Source organism: Notolepis coatsorum (genome assembly GCF_963971535.1).
Source record: "Notolepis coatsorum genome assembly, chromosome: 17".
NCBI lineage: Eukaryota > Metazoa > Chordata > Actinopteri > Aulopiformes > Paralepididae > Notolepis > Notolepis coatsorum.
This window is the reverse complement of record NC_140181.1, coordinates 104387360-104409640: the sequence shown is the minus strand read 5'-3', so window position 1 is coordinate 104409640 and position 22281 is coordinate 104387360. Positions and strand designations below refer to the sequence as shown.

Genomic DNA, 22281 nt, shown 5'->3' with positions numbered 1-22281 from the left:
TGTAAGCACTATCTGTATTGTCATGTATGTCATATATATGTTATGAATTGAAAATGGGGGACCCTGATGTAAACAAGACGAAAGTCTTTCTCTTGTCTGCATCCCCTTAACAATTGTGTGTATTGAGCTGTACTGTATTGTACCCATTCTGCAATCTGTAAATAAAGTTTTCAATCAATCGATAGTATCTGGGAACAACTGAATCTTCAAACTCCAGTAGGTGGCGGTAATGCACCAAAACGGTTTGCCAACCGCCATAATAAAAACAAGAAGAAGGAACTTCATACGTCATCATGTTTTGGTAGCAGAGCTGTTTTCACAGCATTGGTGTAAAGTACATGTAAAGGTATGACAAGTTATAAGAAGTTGTGAAGTTGAACGCACTATGTACAAAAAAGATATTGCATTTGGAGGTAAGCTTCAATGATTACATGTTGTGTCTCAAGAGTATATCTTCAGTAGCTAACGCTAGTAGCTTGCTACCGTTAGCTAAGATGCTCGGCTGATTGCATTGTCTGCAGCCATGATGGTTAGCCGTGGCTAGGTTAGCCCTACATTAAAAACAGTAGTGGCATAAAGCCATCGTTTCTGTGTTTCGAATGAATGAAAACTTTATTTAACAGATTGCAGAATGGGTACAATACAGTACAGCTCAATACACAATTGTTACGGGGATTGCAGACCAGAGAAAGACTTTCGTCTTGTTTACATCAGGGTCCCCCATTTTCAATTCATCATAACATATATATGACATACAGGTAGACAATACTACATCTTAGACGTTATGACATACCAGATCTACAAACATACAGTACTGTTTATGAGTACAAAAATAGTCTAAAAAGAGAGTATATACATTTGAGGGGGAAGAAACTACATTGGAGGTAGGTGGGGTGGGACTAATAGTATACTATTAGTTTACTATACCTTATAATTTCCACTTAAAATGGTGCAGGATATCCATCAAATCCGATACCTTAACAGAGGTTTCCGAGTGCTCAAACCTTCTTGATGGAAGCCAAAATTATCCTTCTCCATTTCCCCATGAAAACGTAGGTTTGTTTGCAGCCAGCAGATTGGATTATATTCCAATTTATTGTCATTAAACTGCACAAATGCAGTACAACGAAAGTAAGTTTGGCATCTAAACAGACCGCAATTGTTACCGTAAAGTGTAATAGCAATATACAGTGTATAGATGATTATAAGAAAACAAAAAAGCATATTTTATAAATTTTACTCCAGGAAAGACTTGAAGTAGAATCTGAAAATGCCCAATTGTTGACATAGGCCTACATGTCCCTGTGAATTCCATGTGTACTAGACGGTTTCTGGTGTAATAACTGAAACTTTCTTTCCTCTCTCTTTGTTAGACGTCCATCACGGGTGCAGCATCATGATGTTGTGATGATTGGAGCTGGTTCCCCATCTGCCAGAGTAAGTGTGTGTGGTAAATAATAATAATAATAACAACTTGGATTCATATAGCGCATTTCAAGAAACCCAAGGGCGCTTTACAGGCAACAAGAAAAATACATAAGGAATAAACAAAATAAATAATAAGAATAAATAGAGAAATAGAGTACGGACCGGGATTCACATTTCGTATGTTATGTATACTAGAATGTATACTAGAATACATAACATACGAAATGTGAATCCCGGTCCGTACTCTATTATTATTATCTCATTCTTAGGCCTATTCTATTCTTATTCTTAGGTCATTTGTTTTGTTATTCTTATTTGTGACTTTGTTCTGTCTAAATGTCTAAATGTTTACTGTGAGCGATTTGTAGTGTCAAATTTCCCTCGGGATGATTAAAGTATTTCTATTCTATAAATGACAGAGACGGTTAACACATCCAGCGCCGGAAACGCTTTAAAGCGTTATTGCCCGCCATGCGCATTCTGCCAATAACGCTGTGCAGCGATTTTGAGATCAATATTAAATTTTTTCGCCATGGCATTCATAATTCATATATACACCCGCAACGCTCCAGCTGGACCCTAAAGGTGAAGGCAACGACGGCTCAATACCGCCGCCTGGTGGATGGTCGGGCGAGTTACACTCGCCGACAGGATATGGGGGCTGTGCGTCGATTAAATTCATCCGGCCGTCAGATATTGTTGCATGACTCCCGACAGACACAATGTACATAATGGGTCGCTTTCTAAACTTAATACTCGATATGATTTCGGTGTTTATTGCGACATACAAACCGGAAATGGACCTAGGCGATCGACGTTCTATACTTGGGATCTTTCACCGCCAGTCTCATCGGCGCACGGTAAGAGGACACTAACGTTATTTTCAACCCAATTGTGAGTTTCCTTGTTTGCAAACCATCTGATCAATATATCCACCCATACTACATAAAGCAGTTGTTACTGATGATCTGGGAATTATAAACGACCCCCCCCCCCCTTTCCTCCACGCATGATGAAGCATAACGTATACCGATCATATACAGTTTAATTTTTTAATATAGCGTGTATAGGGGGGAAACGGCAATCGATAATCTATATATGCGTTTAGGCCTATAACTCACGTTCTAGGAATTACTGCAGAAAACGATAAAAACATACTTATATTCTAAAAGGTATTTTTGTATGAATGTATGAATGAAAAAGTATAACGTTCCCACATCCTGAACGATAGATAATCGATGTTGCCATAGTAATGTCGATATAGCAATACAATTTAAAAAGTTATAGCCCTGCAAAGAAGGTGAGCCACTCCATAGACTTATAGCGCTGGCAGAGAGGGTACAATGATGGGTACAATGCCCGGTGGGCAATGTGTTAAGTTAGAGAGTTGTAATTCAATCATAGTTGAGGATGGTAGAGTTTTTCTTGATATCACATTCACACTGAAAGTGATTTGACTTTACAACTGCAAATGCATGCACTGTCCAACAATGTTTAAAACAGAGTTATATGGTTCCTCAGTGCAAGGGTTAAAATTATGCGATTATGTGCATCACTTTAAAACATCCTGTATGGAGCTCATATATCTATCTACTGCATGGTGGTATTGACAGTGATGGTAATTACAATTGTCTTTTTAATAAAAAAGGGAATCTAATATGAGTGAAGGACACGCTGAACCCATCATCATCCTGTGTGTGAGGGTATCCAAGCACCAGCAGTTACACTAATTATGGGGCCGGCACGCTGGACGCCACCACGAGCAGCCTGAAGCACTGGGGATTGGCAGCCAGTTTCCTTTCGGCACAGATTTACAGATTAGACCATTAACCCTTTCACTGCCACACTACAGGTTAACCCTTTACTATCACAATACCGACGGTTCTGCAGCATTTTAGTGATTGTCATGAGTTCAATTCTGAACATCATTATTATTTTTATTATGTTTTTGGTAGATATTTTATTGTTTCTTTTTGAGCAGTCCGGTAGAGAGAGAGAGGAAGTATGGGAGGATAGATGGGGGAAGACATTCGGCAAAGTTGAACTCGGGACGGCCGTGTTGCACCGCAGTGCTGTACGTGGTGCGCCCTGGCGCCCCCAATTCTGAACATTTCTGATGGTCCTTTTCTTCTTTTTTCTCTTCCCAGTCAACTGAATTGCGTATGAGCAGCTGATGATGACATCTGGAGCTGAGACAACAGGAAGTACTCTTCAAAGGAGTTGAGTGATGGATGCTGTTGGGAGGGACGTCAACTTGCTCAGCCAAGGTTTGGAAGTAAAAGGAGTCACGGACGGCATAGACCACGAGTACATTTGGGAGCGCCGCATTCAGGAAGGCGCGGTCTCTTTCCCAGACTGTGCTCAAATAGGTTTAGATTTTGATGTTGCACACAAACGAAAGGAAAAACTGGATGTGGAACTGCTGACAAATGGCATAGTACTTGATATATGTGACTTTGCTAAAGCAGCTAATAAAGCTGAGAGGTACTTCATTTGCGAAATCCTAGAATACAACTTTGATCTGGGCATCAATGATGACATTCAGCGCGGTGAGTTTGCGACATGCGTCCACGAAAGTGCAACGGTCATGAAGGACACTATGAAAAATGACCTTAAGCAGAGGCAGGAAGTCTTTGTGCTTCCTGATCCAATGACGTCATTAATATTGAGCAGTGAATTGAGTCTTGCCAGAGAGTGTCATGGCGAGCCACAGGAAATCTCTGAGGAATCTGGAATCTCAGCAGAAGGCAGCAGAAACGGTGATGTGAACCTGATCTCAGAGTTTATCAAGGCTGACGCTAATGGAGAACTGAATAGTGAAGCAATAATCCACAAACCAAGAGAGCTAAAACTCAACTGTGATCTCTACCCTTTCTGTGCAAACATTTTAGAGTTTATCAAGGCTGACGCTAATGGAGAACTGAATAGTGAAGCAATAATCCACAAACCAAGAGAGCTAAAACTCAACTGTGATCTCTACCCTTTCTGTGCAAAAATTGGTCTGGATCTTGACATCAGACCGAAAGGCAAGCCCAAACTACATCTAGATTTGTTAACCAAGGGTGTGATGAATGAATTGTTTGATTTTGCCAAAGTGTTGTCGGGAAGTTTCTATGAGATCGTTTTCGATGTGCTGGAGCACAATTTTGATCTAGATCTCCAAAGTGGTGAAGCCAAAGCACACGATGCTAGAAAGAAAATAAGACTGGTTCTAGGAAAGGAAGAAAGGCTATGTTCAGGTCTCCAAGAGTTGAGAGATGCGTTCCGTAAGGAAAGTCTTTCATTTGAGAACATTCCAACAAACATGAGTAAGGTGGAAGCGTGTACGGCCCCCTGTCATCAAAGACTAAATGCAATTACAGGAAGGCAGTTAGATCTAAGGAATAATCAGGAAGAAACTCAGAGCTCAGAAATGAGATGCTCCTCAGAAACAACCATGGCAACAGAGACAGGGCCCAGATTACTGCATGTAAAAAAGGAAGATGATGAGATATCAATTTCTTGTGAAGCCCCCGCTGTCCTCCCCCTATTGTCTAATACTTCTGCTGAAAGTCACAAAGAGGATCAGCGTGTTGCCTCAGATTTGAAACGAAGGCGATATTACACAAATGAACAAGTTTCAGAACCGTTTCCTGAGGAGACAGACACAGATGTGTACATGGATACAGAGACGGCCAGCAATCATGACGATGTCCAAAAATCGAAAACAAAACAGAAAATGTTGTGGAGTCGTCGTTCTGCTCGCTCCAAAGAAATCCTCTCGGTGTCTAAAGGTAAAAGTGCCCCATATGGCCATTGCAGGAAAGCAGGTCTAGATTTCAATGTGGGATCTGGGAGGAAGCAGAGTCTTGATCCCCAGCTAATGACATATGGTGTTGTAATTGAGATTTCTAAATTTGCCACACAAATGGTCAAGGCTCACAGGTTTTTCACAGAGATTCTAGAAAACAATTTTAACATACGTTTTCACAATGATGAGCAACGAATAAACGTTCGTTTACACGCTTGGAGTAAAGCAAAGCGAGTGATTGGTATAACTGGGCCAAGGGCGAGAAAGGTTTTTGAACTTCCTAAGATTAAGGAGGAGGCTTATTTAGATTCACAACTGATCAAAGAGGATGCGGCTTATTCAGGTTCACAACTGATTAAGGAAGAAGAGGCTTATCCAGATTCACAACCATCCTTAACCAGGACACAAACAAGAATGGAACCCTACCCCTTCTGTCGTGAGATTGGGCTCAATCTTCATGCAGTTGAAAGCCGTAAAATAGACAAACTAAGTTTGTGCTTATTGACCAATGGGGTAGTGAATGAAATAGCCACTTTTGCTAAGGGCTTAGCTGGATCGCTTTGGCAGATTGTCCATGAAATCCTGGAGCACAATTTTGATCTTGATCTGCAAAGTGGGAAAACAGAACTTGCTAAACGCATTATGTCAAATACTGCGTATTTGATATTGCGGAACAAGTGTCGGCGTAGGAGTCTCTCAGAAAAGGAACAATGGCTTAACACTCCCGTCCCAATGAATAGTGTGAGAAGAAAAGCTCCTCAAACATCACCGCCAGAAAGCACTAGACTGAAAGAGGTGTTGAAAAAACGAAGGTTGGTCATGGAGAGGAAGAAAGAAAGACCCATAGTGGCTAATGGAAATAGGTTGAAATACACTGCAAAGGCAGTCAAACAAGGCTGTGAAGAACAATGTGGCAGCCACAATACACAAAGCTCTGCTGATGCATACTGGCAAAGACCAGTCCAAGATTCAGATGTTTGTGTGACTAAACCGTCTGATCAGCACTATTGGAGCATGGAGACAGAATCACAAAACGCAAGACAAACTGACATGATGAACACTTCAGTAAAACAGGAAGCCATGTATACAGAACAGAGCTTTCCTCCGCAGAGTACAGTGACCTCTCTTGGTTCAGCCAGGCCTTTCCAAGAACACTGTTCTGCCGACAAAACACCAGACTCTGACCACACAAGCTGCCGGGGTGAAGACGGAGCATCACACCCAGAGAGACAAGTAGACATTTGTAGAAAGATTATTCATGACATCGTTACGAATGAAGGGACCACACAGCGATATTACACAAATGAAGAACAAGTTTCAGAACTGTTTTCTGAGGAGACAGACACAGATGTGTACATAGATACAGAGACGGCCAGCAATCAGGACGATATCCAAAAAGCGAAAACAAAACAGAAAATGTTGTGGAGTCGTCGTTCTGCTCGCTCCAAAGAAATCCTCTCGTTGTCTAAAGGTAAAAGTGACCCATATGTCCATTGCAGGAAAGCAGGTCTAGATTTCAATGTGGGATCTGGGAGGAAGCAGAGTCTTGATCCCCAGCTAATGACATATGGTGTTGTAATTGAGATTTCTAAATTTGCCACAAAAATGATCAAGGCTTGCATGTTTTTCACGGAGATTCTAGAAAAGAATTTTAACATACGTTTTCACAATGATGAGCAACGAGAAACCTTCGCGTTACAAGCTTGGCGTAAAGTAAGGCCAGTGATTGGTATAACTGGGCCAAGGGCGAGAGAGGTTTTTGAACTTCCTAATGTTTTTGAACTTCCTAAGATTAAGGAGGAGGCTTATTTAGATTCACAACTGATCAAGGAGGAGGCGGCTTATTCAGGTTCACAACTGATTAAGGAGGAGGCTTATTTAGATTCACAACTGATCAAGGAGGAGGCGGCTTATCCAGATTCACAACCATCCTTAACCAGGACACAAACAAGAATGGAACCCTACCCCTTCTGTCGTGAGATTGGGCTCAATCTTCATGCAGTTGAAAGCCGTAAAATAGACAAACTAAGTTTGTGCTTATTGACCAATGGGGTAGTGAATGAAATAGCCACTTTTGCTAAGGGCTTAGCTGGATCGCTTTGGCAGATTGTCCATGAAATCCTGGAGCACAATTTTGATCTTGATCTGCAAAGTGGGAAAACAGAACTTGCTAAACGCATTATGTCAAATACTGCGTATTTGATATTGCGGAACAAGTGTCGGTATAGGAGTCTCTCAGAAAAGGAACAATGGCTTAACACTCCCGTCCCAATGAATAGTGTGAGAAGAAATGCTCCTCAAACAACACCGCCAGAAAGCACTCATCAAACAACACCGCCAGAAAGCACTAGACTGAAAGAGGTGTTGAAAAAACGAAGGTTGGTCATGGAGAGGAAGAAAGAAAGACGCATAGTGGCTAATGGAAATAGGTTGAAATACACTGCAAAGGCAGTCAAACAAGGCTGTGAAGAACAATGTGGCAGCCACAGTACACAAAGCTCTGCTGATGCATACTGGCAAAGACCAGTCCAAGATTCAGATGTTTGTGTGACTAAACCGTCTGATCAGCACTATTGGAGCATGGAGACAGAATCACAAAACGCAAGACAAACTGACATGATGAACACTTCAGTAAAACAGGAAGCCATGTATACAGAACAGAGCTTTCCTCCGCAGAGTACAGTGACCTCTCTTGGTTTAGCCAGGCCTTTCCAAGAACACTGTTCTGCCGACAAAACACCAGACTCTGACCACACAAGCTGCCGGGGTGAAGACGGAGCATCACACCCAGAGAGACAAGTAGACATTTGCAGAAAGATTATTCATGACATCGTTACGAATGAAGGGACCACACAGCGATATTACACAAATGAAGAACAAGTTTCAGAACTGTTTTCTGAGGAGACAGACACAGATGTGTACATAGATACAGAGACGGCCAGCAATCATGACGATGTCCAAAAAGCGAAAACAAAACAGAAAATGTTGTGGAGTCGTCGTTCTGCTCGCTCCAAAGAAATCCTCTCGTTGTCTAAAGGTAAAAGTGACCCATATGTCCATTGCAGGAAAGCAGGTCTAGATTTCAATGTGGGATCTGGGAGGAAGCGGAGTCTTGATCCCCAGCTAATGACATATGGTGTTGTACTTGAGATTTCTAAATTTGCCACAAAAATGATCAAGGCTCACATGTTTTTCACAGAGATTCTAGAAAAGAATTTTAACATACGTTTTCACAATGATGAGCAACGAAGAACCTTCGTGTCACACGCTTGGAGTAAAGCAAAGCAAGTGATTGGTATAACTGGGCCAAGGGCGAGAGAGGTTTTTGAACTTCCTAATGATTTTGAACTTCCTAAGATTAAGGAGGAGGCTTATTTAGATTCACAACTGATCAAGGAGGAGGCGGCTTATTCAGGTTCACAACTGATTAAGGAGGAGGCTTATTTAGATTCACAACTGATCAAGGAGGAGGCGGCTTATCCAGATTCACAACCATCCTTAACCAGGACACAAACAAGAATGGAACCCTACCCCTTCTGTCGTGAGATTGGGCTCAATCTTCATGCAGTTGAAAGCCGTAAAATAGACAAACTAAGTTTGTGCTTATTGACCAATGGGGTAGTGAATGAAATAGCCACTTTTGCTAAGGGCTTAGCTGGATCGCTTTGGCAAATTGTCCATGAAATCCTGGAGCACAATTTTGATCTTGATCTGCAAAGTGGGAAAACAGAACTTGCTAAACACATTACGTCATATACTTTAAGTAGGAGAGGCGCATTACGGAACCAGTTTCGGCGTAGGAGTCTCTCAGAAAAGGAACAATGGCTTAACACTCCCATCCCAATGAATAGTGTGAGAAGAAATGCTCCTCAAACGACACCGCCAGAAAGCACTCATCAAACAACACCGCCAGAAAGCACTAGACTGAAAGAGGTGTTGAAAAAACGAAGGTTGGACATGGAGACGGAGAAAGAAAGACGCATAGCGGCTAATGGAAATAGGTTGAAATACACTGCAAAGGCAGTCAAACAAGGCTGTGAAGAACAATGTGGCAGCCACATTTGGGCATTTGCACAAAGCTCTGCTGATGCATACTGGCAAAGACCAGTCCAAGATTCAGATGTTTGTGTGACTAAACCGTCTGATCAGCACTATTGGAGCATGGAGACAGAATCACAAAACACAAGACAAAGTGACATGATGAACACTTCAGTAGAACAGGAAGCCATGTATACAGAACAGAGCTTTCCTCCGCAGAGTACAGTGACCTCTCTTGGTTCAGCCAGGCCTTTCCAAGAACACGGTTCTGCTGACAAAACACCAGACTCTGACCACACTTACTGCTGGCGTGGAGTTTCAGAACTGTTTTCTGAGGAGACAGACACAGATGTGTACATAGATACAGAGACGGCCAGCAATCATGACGATGTCCAAAAAGCGAAAACAAAACAGAAAATGTTGTGGAGTCGTCGTTCTGCTCGCTCCAAAGAAATCCTCTCGTTGTCTAAAGGTAAAAGTGACCCATATGTCCATTGCAGGAAAGCAGGTCTAGATTTCAATGTGGGATCTGGGAGGAAGCGGAGTCTTGATCCCCAGCTAATGACATATGGTGTTGTAATTGAGATTTCTAAATTTGCCACAAAAATGATCAAGGCTCACATGTTTTTCACGGAGATTCTAGAAAAGAATTTTAACATACGTTTTCACAATGATGAGCAACGAAGAACCTTACACGCTTGGAGTAAAGCAAAGCAAGTGATTGGTATAACTGGGCCAAGGGCGAGAGAGGTTTTTGAACTTCCTAATGATTTTGAACTTCCTAAGATTAAGGAGGAGGCTTATTTAGATTCACAACTGATCAAGGAGGAGGCGGCTTATTCAGGTTCACAACTGATTAAGGAGGAGGCTTATTTAGATTCACAACTGATCAAGGAGGAGGCGGCTTATCCAGATTCACAACCATCCTTAACCAGGACACAAACAAGAATGGAACCCTACCCCTTCTGTCGTGAGATTGGGCTCAATCTTCATGCAGTTGAAAGCCGTAAAATAGACAAACTAAGTTTGTGCTTATTGACCAATGGGGTAGTGAATGAAATAGCCACTTTTGCTAAGGGCTTAGCTGGATCGCTTTGGCAAATTGTCCATGAAATCCTGGAGCACAATTTTGATCTTGATCTGCAAAGTGGGAAAACAGAACTTGCTAAACACATTCAGCAAGTTCTCGGTATTGCTGTTGAATGATGTTTTTGAGTTTGCAGTGAATCCACAGCTAAAGAGATTGGTTTTATCGGGTATCACAGTAGCCAAAAAGCTGATCGCATCACGCTGGTTTCAACCGGAAAAAATGTGCCGTAAAGTTTGGTTTCTTACATATCTCGATGTAATTTACCATGAAATATCTACAGCAAGAATTCTGGGTCTCAATGAATCCAAAATGTCAATGTGGTTAGAAGTGGTGGAGAGAATAAAAGCTAGCTTATAATGGTAGTGTCTGGTTAGGTGCGAGGGATAGTGGAGGTACTTCTCAAGGTGGGGTCCGGGAGGGGGGGGTTCGAGCTGAGCATATGTGTAGGGTTTTTTTTTTTTAGGTAACAGGTATTATGGGTATATCTTATATAAAACAACTAACCAAAAGGTGATCTCATTGGATGTGCCCTGACAATTAATGCTTGTATATCTTATCGTGTGTTGTCATGTTTGTTTATATGTTTGTTTAAAAAAGAATAAAAAATTAAAATACAAAAAGAAAATAGACAAACTAAGTTTGTGCTTATTGACCAATGGGGTAGTGAATGAAATAGCCACTTTTGCTAAGGGCTTAGCTGGATCGCTTTGGCAGATTGTCCATGAAATCCTGGAGCACAATTTTGATCTTGATCTGCAAAGTGGGAAAACAGAACTTGCTAAACACATTACGTTAAATACTTTAAGTAGGAGAGGCGCATTACGGTTTAGGAGTCTCTCAGAAAAGGAACAATGGCGTAACACTCCCATCCCAATGAATAGTGTGAGAAGAAATGCTCCTCAAACAACACCGCCAGAAAGCACTCCTCAAACAACACCGCCAGAAAGCACTAGACTGAAAGAGGTGTTGAAAAAACGAAGGTTGGACATGGAGACGGAGAAAGAAAGACGCATAGCGGCTAATGGAAATAGGCAGACCAAGCGTTACCCGCTTTGTGAGAGAATAGGTTTGGAGCTTGTTGTAAAATCGGAAGTGAAATCAAGACTTGACTCATCTTTACTGACCAGGGGCATTGTGGTGGAGATTGATAAATTCATTAGAGTTAATAAATTCATTAAAGTTAACCCATCTATTGGTGGCAAATACTATTACTCTGTGAATCTCTATAGAATCCTAGATTATAACTTTGATCTCAGTTCACAAAACCACAGACGTGGAGAGTTTATCTCTGATCTTATAAAGCAAGTGAAAGCAGTGGTGTATAATAAACTGGGAAGGACGAATGGGAATGAAAACATAGTGTTTCCATTACCTTTGAAATACACTGCAAAGGCAGTCAAACAAGGCTGTGAAGAACAATGTGGCAGCCACAGTACACAAAGCTCTGCTGATGCATACTGGAAGAGACCAGTCCAAGATTCAGATGTTTGTGTGACTAAACCGTCTGATCAGCACTATTGGAGCATGGAGATGGAGACAGAATCACAAAACACAAGACAAAGTGACATGATGAACACTTCAGTAAAACAGGAAGCCATGTATACAGAACAGAGCTTTCCTCCGCAGAGTACAGTGACCTCTCTTGGTTCAGCCAGACCTTTCCAAGAACACGGTTCTGCCGACAACACCAGACTCTGACCACACTTACTGCCGGGGTGAAGACGGAGCATCACACCCAGAGAGGCGAGTAGACATTTGCAGAAAGATTATTCATGACATCGTTACGAATGAAGGGACCACACCACAGAGGGAGATATTTCACAGACTTAGCAGATATCTTCAGCGATGGCACAGGAACAGACAAGGACTTCAAACAAATCCTTGACTAATACAAATCTGAAATCCTGCCAGGGTTGGTAAAGGAATATGGGAACCTCAGTCCCACAGGTTTCTAAAGTGAATACAAGTATACAAGTGTGGTATACATTTGATCAGTGGTTTGGCTCACCAGTCTAAGATGACACTTGAGCTTTGGGAGAAGATAATTTCTCAACAATCAAAGTTTGCTCTCCACATGAACAATGGGATGCCAGAAGTAGTGTCTAGAACAGAGCTTTTGGTGAGGAATTTGTGTGAGTTTGCCAAAAAACAGGTGTGTACAATGGATGGTAAACCTGTTCACTTCAGAGACTTTTTGACAGATAGAGGACAGTTTGAGGACATCCCGTTGACTGCGACCAGAGAAAATGGCATCAGTGGATTGTTTAAGGACGCAGCAGAAGTTTACAGCATCTGTGACGAGTTAGTTGAATACACCAGTAACCATGTGATGAACCATGGTTGGGAACAGCTACTGCAGATTTGACGTGCAGACTGACGCAGAGTTTTTTGAGCTAACAGTCCAGATCGGTGAGGTGATGTTGGCCAGTTTTGTAGAGGTGTGTTGTAAGATGCTGACCTCCGGGATAGACGGAGACTTGAGCATGGATGTGAACTGCAGGAAGTATTCACAGATTGTCGAACACTTGCAGGAAGCCAGGTTGAGAGATGTTACTATTGCGTTTGACGGCATGTTCACGTTCAAGGAAAAGCACTCGTGGGAATGGCTTCAGTCTCTGGAAGAAAAACAAGTGTCCCTCTTTCGAGAACTACATTAATCACTGATTCATAATATCAGAATTCACTGCGACCTTGCAAACATTAAATGCTGACTCTCCACATCACTTTGGAACTGTCTGAATGTGAACATGCGTCTAAACGTCTACCAGGGACAGAGGTCTTCCATTTTTATTAGATTTTCCATTTTTAACTCCATTCAGATTAGGTTACTCAACAATATTACTACTATTATTACACCCGCACGCTGTCTGTCTGTCCGCACCAGCTATGGCCCTTACAGATGGATGAAACTTTGCACATAGGCTGACAGCAGGCCAATGCCCTGAATTCTAGTTTCTCGTTTTTCAACAAATATTTTATTTGAATTAATTTCCATCATTGTCCATTGAAATCAATATTGAGATTAAACAAACGCACAAGGGCACCTAGACTCCTGTAATCGGCGTTTCTTCCCCCAGCAAATCTCCGTTACATCAATATTGATAATAAAAAGAATAATGGATTGGATTTATATAGCGCTCTTCTTCCAGAGCGCTTACAGAGTCCATTATTCGTTCATACACAGTCATACCGGTGGTGGTAAGCTACAATTGCAGCCAGAGCTGCCCTGAGGCAGACTCACGGAAGCGTGGCGAATAATCATCGCCTACGGCCCCTCCGACCACCACCAACATTCATTCACATGCATACACATTCATACGAGGCAAGTAGGTTAAGTGTCTTGCCCAAGGACACAACGGCAGTGGGATGGACATTTGCTTGAGCGGGATTCGAACCACCAACCCTTCGATCATTGGACGACCCGCTCTACCCCTGAGTCACGCCGCCCCGTCTTATGTTTGTAGGTTAATTATTTAATGTTCGCTATTGCCCATTTCGCCTCTGTTGAGGGTGATAAATCTAGTGATCTATGACAGAAGTTGATAATTCTTTCCAGCAAATCTCTTAGTTACTTACAACAGGATGTTGTTCGCTAAGCAGCATTGTGTTTTAAAGGTGAAGTATTTTCAATGTTTGCTATTTGGCCAAACAAGATGGCTGGTCTGGGCAGGGCACACATCTCACTACACTATTCTACATGGTCTCCAGGGAAGGAGAGACTTATTTTCATTACAAGTCAAATACAAACGCTAATTTAAGAGACAAATAGCAGCTGTAGAATTGGATGTGGTGCATTATCAGGTGTGCCATTATGTTTCATAAACGCACGTTCCAGTGTCAGTGAATGCGCAGACAGTGGTTCCAAGGAGATGCAGGCAGAGGAGTTACTTTCATGGCAGGGATGAAATATAACCGAATAACAAATGTTCATTGTAAAGTGTACATAGCTGCCATTACCCATGGGTGGGCATCTTGAGTGTCCTTTTAGTTGTTATTGGTATTTTTATTAATTTTATTATCCTTTTTAATTTATTTTAATTACAAATGCCACACCTATTTTCTTAAATATTTTCTTTTATAGTTTGTGAATAGGAGCAATACGAATCCTCTTAACTGTATTCAGATAATTTACCCACAATATTAGTACTATTATTTTTTTATTGTTATTCTTGTAATTGTGTAATAAATTCAGTTTTGATTGATTTGTATCTATTTATTTTCTGTGTTCTGCTTCATGTTATTTGTCTACTCCATCCTGCTCCCTCTCATCCCCTACTCCATCCTGCTCTCTCTCTTATCCCCTACTCCATCCACATTTTTCGATTTTAATATTCTATTCAATGTCAGGGACGCATGTATACTTTCGACAACAAATGTTTGTTTCCGCGTTCGAGTTTTGCGCTCTGATTGGCCAGGTCATGTGACATGTGCACCAATCGTGGGACGGCAAGTTTAGCGCCTATTTCCGTGTCTAACAGCCTGCAAACTACCTAACGCCTAGTTTATCACTGGTTAAGCTTAGGCGACTCTTTCGCAGTTGGTTAAGGTTAGAGTTTGGAATCAGGGCTGGTGTTCTATTGCCCTGCTCTAAGACAAACTCTAACCTTAACCAACTTCGAACGAGCGCCTAAGCTTAACCAGTGTAGAAATTTGCCGTCCCACGATTGGCGCACATGTCACATGACCTGGCCAATCAGAGACGCGGAAACAAACATTTGTTGTCTAAAGTATTCAGGCGTCAGGGACCCGTATGTTGCCGTTAGAAGGCATACTGCGACCCCGAGGGTGCAGTACCGGACAGATCCTCCCAGGTGGCAGTATCGAGAGTGCAGTAAACCCTGTTCCAGACCCTGTGTTACACTCAAATGTCTCCGGGCCAGTGATGCCACAGATTACTTGTAAAGATAATCTGATTACTGATTACTCCTTTAAAAGGTAATCTAGTTACTTTACTGATTACTTGATTAAATTAATGCTTTATTGAAAGTGCATAATGTCATAAATCATGATTGGCTGCTCAGACAGGTCATCATGAGACGTCATCAGTAGGGATGCTCGATATTGGCTTTTTTACCGATACCGATATACCGATATTGTCCAACTTTTTTTTTTTTATTATTTATTGATCTTTTCCCCCCCCCATTTTCCCTCCGATTTTCTCCCATCCCAATGTTAGTCGTATGCCAATTCCCAGTCCCTTCCTGGTCGCTGCGCACTTACCCCCCACAGTCAGATCATCTGGGAGAGTGGAGGCTACCACGTGCTTCCTCCGACACACGTCCAGCCAATCACCGCTTCTTTTCACCTGGCAGCGCGGATTCTCATCGAGAGGGCGTAGCGTGTGGGAGGACCACACTATCCCCCTCAAGTCCTATCCGCGCTTAGCAGGCGCCCCGACCGAACTGTAGGAGTCGCTGTTTACAACGACCCGGACCCACCCCGCCAGCTTCTCCCACCCTCTAATACAGCCAATTGTATTAGTGCAGACGGCCAGCCAAGCTGGTGACAACCCCGGAGCTGTGAGCTGGATTCGAACAGGCGAATCCAGCTCACAGCTCCGGGGTTGGTGACGAACGCAATCTCCGCTCGGCCACCTAACCGCCCCTGTCCAACTCTTAATTTCCGATACCGATATCAACCGATACCGATATATGCAGGGTCCCCCCCCCCCCCCCCCCAAAATGGAATAATTTCAGGTAATTAACATTACATATCTCTTGTTGTGAAATTAACACAACATTATGCATACTTTTGACAATAAATAAAATCAGAATTTGTTCTTACTTGCTTGCCTGGGTAAATAAAGGTTATAGAAATGTAAAAAAAAATTGAAAACCGATACCGATATTTTCCGATATCACATTTTAATGCCGATAATATCGGTAGGCCGATAATATCGGACATCCCTAGTCATCAGCCATCAGGCCATATAAGGTCACAGCTGTCCACTGCGCAGGCACTCTAGGACGGAAAATGTATATAATAAAATTGTAAAACCGTTGTGTAATATAAAACATGGTATTATAGTTTGTTATTCTCGTGTGCGCGAGCGCACGTCCCATCTCCGGTCTAGCTGACTGTACCCCTGGCTCTTATCATCAGCATTATGAGATAGTAACTAAATAGTAACGCACAGCCACTTGGAAAAGTAACTGTAATCAGATTACTGGCTTGTAAAATGTAACAAGTTAGATTACTATTTACTGAAAAAAGTTATCAGATTAGAGTAACTAGTTACTTTCATGCAAAGTATTCTGTATTCTGTATGACAACTAATAAAGAAACTAGTTACTGGCATCACTGCTCTGGGCGTAGTTTTCTGGGTCGGGCAAGTCGAGCGGTTCTCCCGATTGCATTGAAGCGCGTCAAATGACCCCGATCCATTTTTTTTAAATTTTTTTTTTAATCTACTTTTTCTCCTTATTTTCACATTTTCTCCCATCCCAATTTCGCCTCGCCAATTCTCCCTTCAATTCTCCCCTCCCCTGTCTCGAACGTTGCTAGACTATGCCTCCCACTGGTCGGCTGCAGTGAGGACCAAGCCTTGCATCACGTGTCCCCTCCCGTACACGAGGAGGCAGCTGTCGCATCTTTTCACCTGAACAGCGCAATCTCTCAGTGGCGAGGAGTAACGCATGGGAGGCTCACGCTGCCCCCGATACTTCCTGATTCTGCTGTACAGGTGCACCAACCGACCTGTAGGAGTCGCTGTCCACAACGTCCAATCCCCACCCACCGGCTTTCCCACCCTCTAACACTGCCAATTGTGTTAGTATGAACGACTGGCCAAGCCAGTAGCAACGCCGAGAGCTGGGCTTGATACCAGCATCTCCTGCGTTAGTGGCGAGCGCCTTGCCCACTGCGACACTCAGCCACCCCCGATCCATATGTTGTGGTGGGTTATGTCATGGACCAGATGGACATCAGATGGAATATTATTTTTGGAATACTCCCGATCACAGGTAAGGACTATCTGACGTAAATTCTAGCTTGATCGTGCATTGTTTTTATAGCGATCCAGCTGATCAGCGTTTTTGTGTTCAATACGAATGCCGTTACTGGCAATCAAAGAATCAGAAACGACCCCCCTTCATGCATTCAAGATGAAACATAATACCTATTATATACATTTGATTTGGGAATAGTAGCATGTCCAGGCAAGAAACGTCAACGTGTATAGTAGATTTCACGTATAAGGCTTAGTGTTGTCACAATACTGGAATTTTGAACTTTGATACGATACCTTGAACAGTATCGATATTCAATATCATTTTCGATACCACAGGGAAAAAGGTTCAATCTTAATGTAAAGAAAAAATATATAAATATATATATATATATTTTTTTTTTAATAAATTTGGCTTTTGTTGCTTGTTGATTCTCCTCAGCTTCTCTCTGGTACTATAAGAGAAGATAAATATAACACTTAAAACCCTTTGTTTATCTTTAGATCACACATATAAAAATAACTAAATGATATAATCTTAGAAATTAAGTAAAGTTAATAGTACTGCGTGTTAAGCATAACAGATTGATTGCAAATTGTATTAACAGATTGCAGAATGGGTACAATACAGTACAGCTCAATACACACAATTGTTAAGGGGATGCAGACCAGAGAAAGACTTTTGTCTTGTTTACATCAGGGTCCCCCATTTTCAATTCATCATAACATGACATTTTGTATTTTTTTTTATTTGATACAATTTAATTTATTACCTTTTTTCAACTGCAAAGTAAAACTTTGTCAACATGTTTTATCTAATAAAATGAAGTTCAGTCTGTTCATCTCACTTCAATAATTTTTATTGCAGAACATGGTATTTTCTCAAGCAGACAGATGTAAACACTGTAATCTGTGTTGCATGTACCTGTCAAACTGAACTGTTTGTATTAGTCATATTCCAACTTAACTGAATGCACGTGTGTGTGGACTACTGTACTATTACAGGTATTGAAATGAACAATGCAACTTCCTTATACAAAAATAATTTTATTTTTTATGAACAATTAAATATCAATATTGTGGGAAATTAGTATTGAACCCGTTTTAAATATTCAGAGTCGATATGTATCGAAAAATCGATATTTTTGACAACACTAATATAAGGCTATAACTCAGCCTTTCGGGAATTACCCCACACCACTTTGAAATTATACTTATATTCACCACGGGATAATGCGCGAACGTATGCATGGAAAAATTATCTCTTTTTTGCATCTTGGACGGAAGAAAGTCACTGTCAAATTACCATAGTATTGTCCCCATAGCTATAATATAGAATATAGATATAGCTCTACAAACAAGGTGACGCACTCCTATCTTTAAAGCGTGGCATAGCTACAACGGGACCCGTCTAATCCCCGGCGGTCAATGAGTTAAAGGAAAACTCCAACATTTTGGGAAATTAGCTTATTTAACATCTTCCCTGGAGTTAGACAAGAAGATGCATACCTTTTTTGTCTCTGTGTGTGCATTTAGCTTAGGGAACAGTCGCTCTGTTAGCGTAGCTTAGCTTCATCACTGGAAGTGGGGGAGGGTTTGAGCCTGACGTTCCCTACAGTGCCCTACAGTCACGAAATACACTCCAAATACAACTCCAAAACGTTCATGTAAACATGTTGTGACCTGTGTATTCACCACGTGGAGAAATAAAAAATAATTGAATTAGACAATTACGTTTTATAAGCAAATATACTCTGAACTATTTTTTTTACCAACCACTACTCTATGAGCGCAGCCAGTGATTTCAACGTGACTCTGTGTGTGTTTACATTCTCATTCATTCAAAAGATCCAAACCGATTGAAGTTTATGGATACCATGACTTGAAATCTTCTTACCTTGATGATTAAAAGCCTCCCCAATTTAGAAAACAGTAATCCAATGGCTGGTATTGATATACTACTAACTACTGCACGCTAACGGAGCTAACCGGACACTCAAGCAGATAACGAGAGCAATGACTTCCTTTCTGGGGGGTTTCAAAATTTTGTACATTATCTAACGTTAACACGAACCTAAACTAACGTTACAACTAACCTAAAGTTAGTTTAGGTTCGTGTTAACGTTAGATAATGTACAAAATAAACGTATTCCGCTGCTATAGACGTCGCTCTTTTATTTTGACAACCCCAGAAAGGAAGTCATTATATATGCTTTGCGATCCTGGTCTGTGTTAGCTCCGGTTAGCTCAGAGTGTCCGGTATATAACAATACCAGCCATTGGATTACTGTTTTCTAAATTGGGGAGGCTTTTAATCATCAAGGTAAGAAGATTTCAAGTCATGGTATCCATAAACTTCAATCGGTTTGGATCTTTTGAATGAATGAGAATGTAAACACACACAGCGTCACGTTGAAATCACTGGCTGCGCTCATAGAGTAGTGGTTGGTCAAAAAAATAGTTCAGAGTATATTTGCTTATAAAACGTAATTGTCTAATTCAATTATTTTTTATTTCTCCACGTGGTGAATACACAGGTCACAACATGTTTACATGAACGTTTTGGAGTTGTATTTGGAGTGTATTTCGTGACTGTAGGGCACTGTAGGGAACGTCAGGCTCAAACCCTCCCCCACTTCCAGTGATGAAGCTAAGCTACGCTAACAGAGCGACTGTTCCCTAAGCTAAATGCATGCACAGAGACAAAAAAGGTATGCATCTTCTTGTCTAACTCCAGGGAAGATGTTAAATAAGCTAATTTCCCAAAATGTTGGAGTTTTCCTTTAACAATTGTGTGTATTGTACTGTATTGTATCCATTCTGCAATCTGTTAATAAAATGTTCAATAAATCAATCAATCAATTCTACTTTTTCTTAATCCTCTCCTCCTTTCTTCCATTGCCATCCTACTCCCCCTTCATCCTTTAAAGGAATGTGAATCACTACCCACTTTCAAAACTACTCTCAAAGAGCACCTACGGGAGACTGCAATTCGAAACTGGCCCCTGTAAGTGTCCAAACCCAACCCCCTCCAATGTACAGTTCCCCCAACCTCCTCCAATGTACAGTTTCTTCCCCCTCAAATACTCTCTTTTTGTACTGTATATTTGTAGATCTGGTATGTCATAAATGTCTAGATGTAACAGTACTGTCTACCTGTATGTCATAAATGTTATGATAAATTGAAAATGGGGGACCCTGATGTAAACAAGACGAAAGTCTTTCTCTGGTCTGCATCCCCTTAACAATTGTGTGTATTGAGCTGTACTGTATTGTACCCATTCTGCAATCTGTTAATAACATTTTCAGACTGGTGGACAAGCTGATCGAGCTGGGTCTGAGCTCCGCTCTGAGCGCCTGGATACTGGACTTTCTGAGTGAAAGGCCCCAGGCGGTCAGGGTGGGGGGTCAGACCTCCAACACCATCACCCTGAGCATCGGGTCCCCCCAGGGCTGTGTTCTGAGCCCCCTGCTGTATTCACTATACACACATGACTGTGTGGCCAAGTTCAGCTCCAACTCCATAGTGAAGTTTGCGGACGACACAGTGGTGGTGGGGCTGATCTCGGACAACGACAAGAAGGCCTACCGGGAGGAGGTTGAGGTACTGGAACGCTGGTGCCAGGACAACAGCCTGCTCCTGAACATTGGTAAAACCAAGGAGCTGATCGTGGATTTTAGGAGAAAACAGCAGGGGACACACACACCACTGAGGATAAACGGGGCTACCGTGGACAGGGTGAGCAGCTTCAAGTACCTGGGGGTCCACATCTCAGAGGATCTGACATGGACAACACACATAGACTCAGACGTAAAAAAGGCGAAGCAGTGCCTCTACCACCTGAGACAGTTAAGGAAGTTCAGAGTATCGGGGAAGATACTCCAGTCCTTCTACTCCGGAGCTGTAGAGAGCATCTTGACTGGAAACATCACTGCCTGGTATGGAAACAGCACGGCACAGGACAAGAAGGCCCTACAGAGAGTGGTACGCTCAGCTGAGCGTACTACGGGTATTGTACTACCACCCCTGCAGGTCTTATATAACAAGAGGTGCAAATTCAGAGCCTGCAAAATAATGAAAGACCCTCACCACCCCAACAACAGCCTGTTCAAGCTGCTGCGGTCAGGCAAACGCCTGCGAACACCAGCAAATAGGACAGAGAGACTTCGGCTCAGCTTCTTCCCCCAGGCCATCAGAGCCTTGAACACTGAACTCTCCACACACAAGCACACATGAGCACACACACACAACACACACACTGTACACGCTCACACACTAGCAGCCACTTTAACATGAGCACACACACACTCATGCTGCACACGCTCACACTTATGGTCACTTTACAAAAGGAAAGGTCACTTTAAAAATAGTATAGTATAAATTGAGATTGTATAAAATAGCATTGTATAGTAGTGTACATAAAGACCCAGTGCCTCATCCGTAGCTAAGTGTATTGCACTATCACAGGACCTAGCATGTCTTACCATGCTCTGTAAAAACTCATGTACATATACCGATATGCCCTACTTTGATTACTTGTATTATTGCACAATGTCGTTCTATTGGATTCTTATTATATTATTGTATTATGCACAATCGTTGCAGGCAAGACCCCCCGCATTTCACTGTATACTTGTATGCCATGACAAATAAAACTCTTGACTTGACTTGAATCAATCAATCTTTCTCCTATCTTATATTACATGAAATGTAAAAGGCATTTATTTAGAAATTCCACAGTAAAACACTTTTGACTGGGCATCTAAGGCCCTCTGCTGTCTTCAGAATGATCGTAGTCTCTACAGTTTCCATTCAGTCCTATCACTGTTAGTTCAATTGCATGAGATCTCGGAGACACAGGGGAACCTAACCTAGACACCAGAGGGAGCTCCACAAATTATGTTAAACCCAGATTCGGCTCAAACAAGGGACTAAACACGTTTCGCAATTATGCCACATCAATGTGGAACGCCCTACCCACAGCTGTA

General features: G+C 41.9%; 1 protein-coding gene and 1 long non-coding RNA gene across 2 annotated transcripts in view; one reads left to right on the top strand and one right to left on the bottom strand.

Moving 5' to 3' along the window:
• cacna1fa (calcium channel, voltage-dependent, L type, alpha 1F subunit a) overlaps positions 1-22281 on the bottom strand; it is a gene marked incomplete at its 3' end in the record, with an annotated part of 242326 nt that overhangs the window by 77943 nt on the left and 142102 nt on the right.
• LOC311243785 lies at positions 276-10565 on the top strand. The gene is made up of 3 exons (XR_014620675.1): positions 276-346; positions 1374-1437; positions 3576-10565. It is a non-coding gene; the product is annotated as an uncharacterized lncRNA (long non-coding RNA).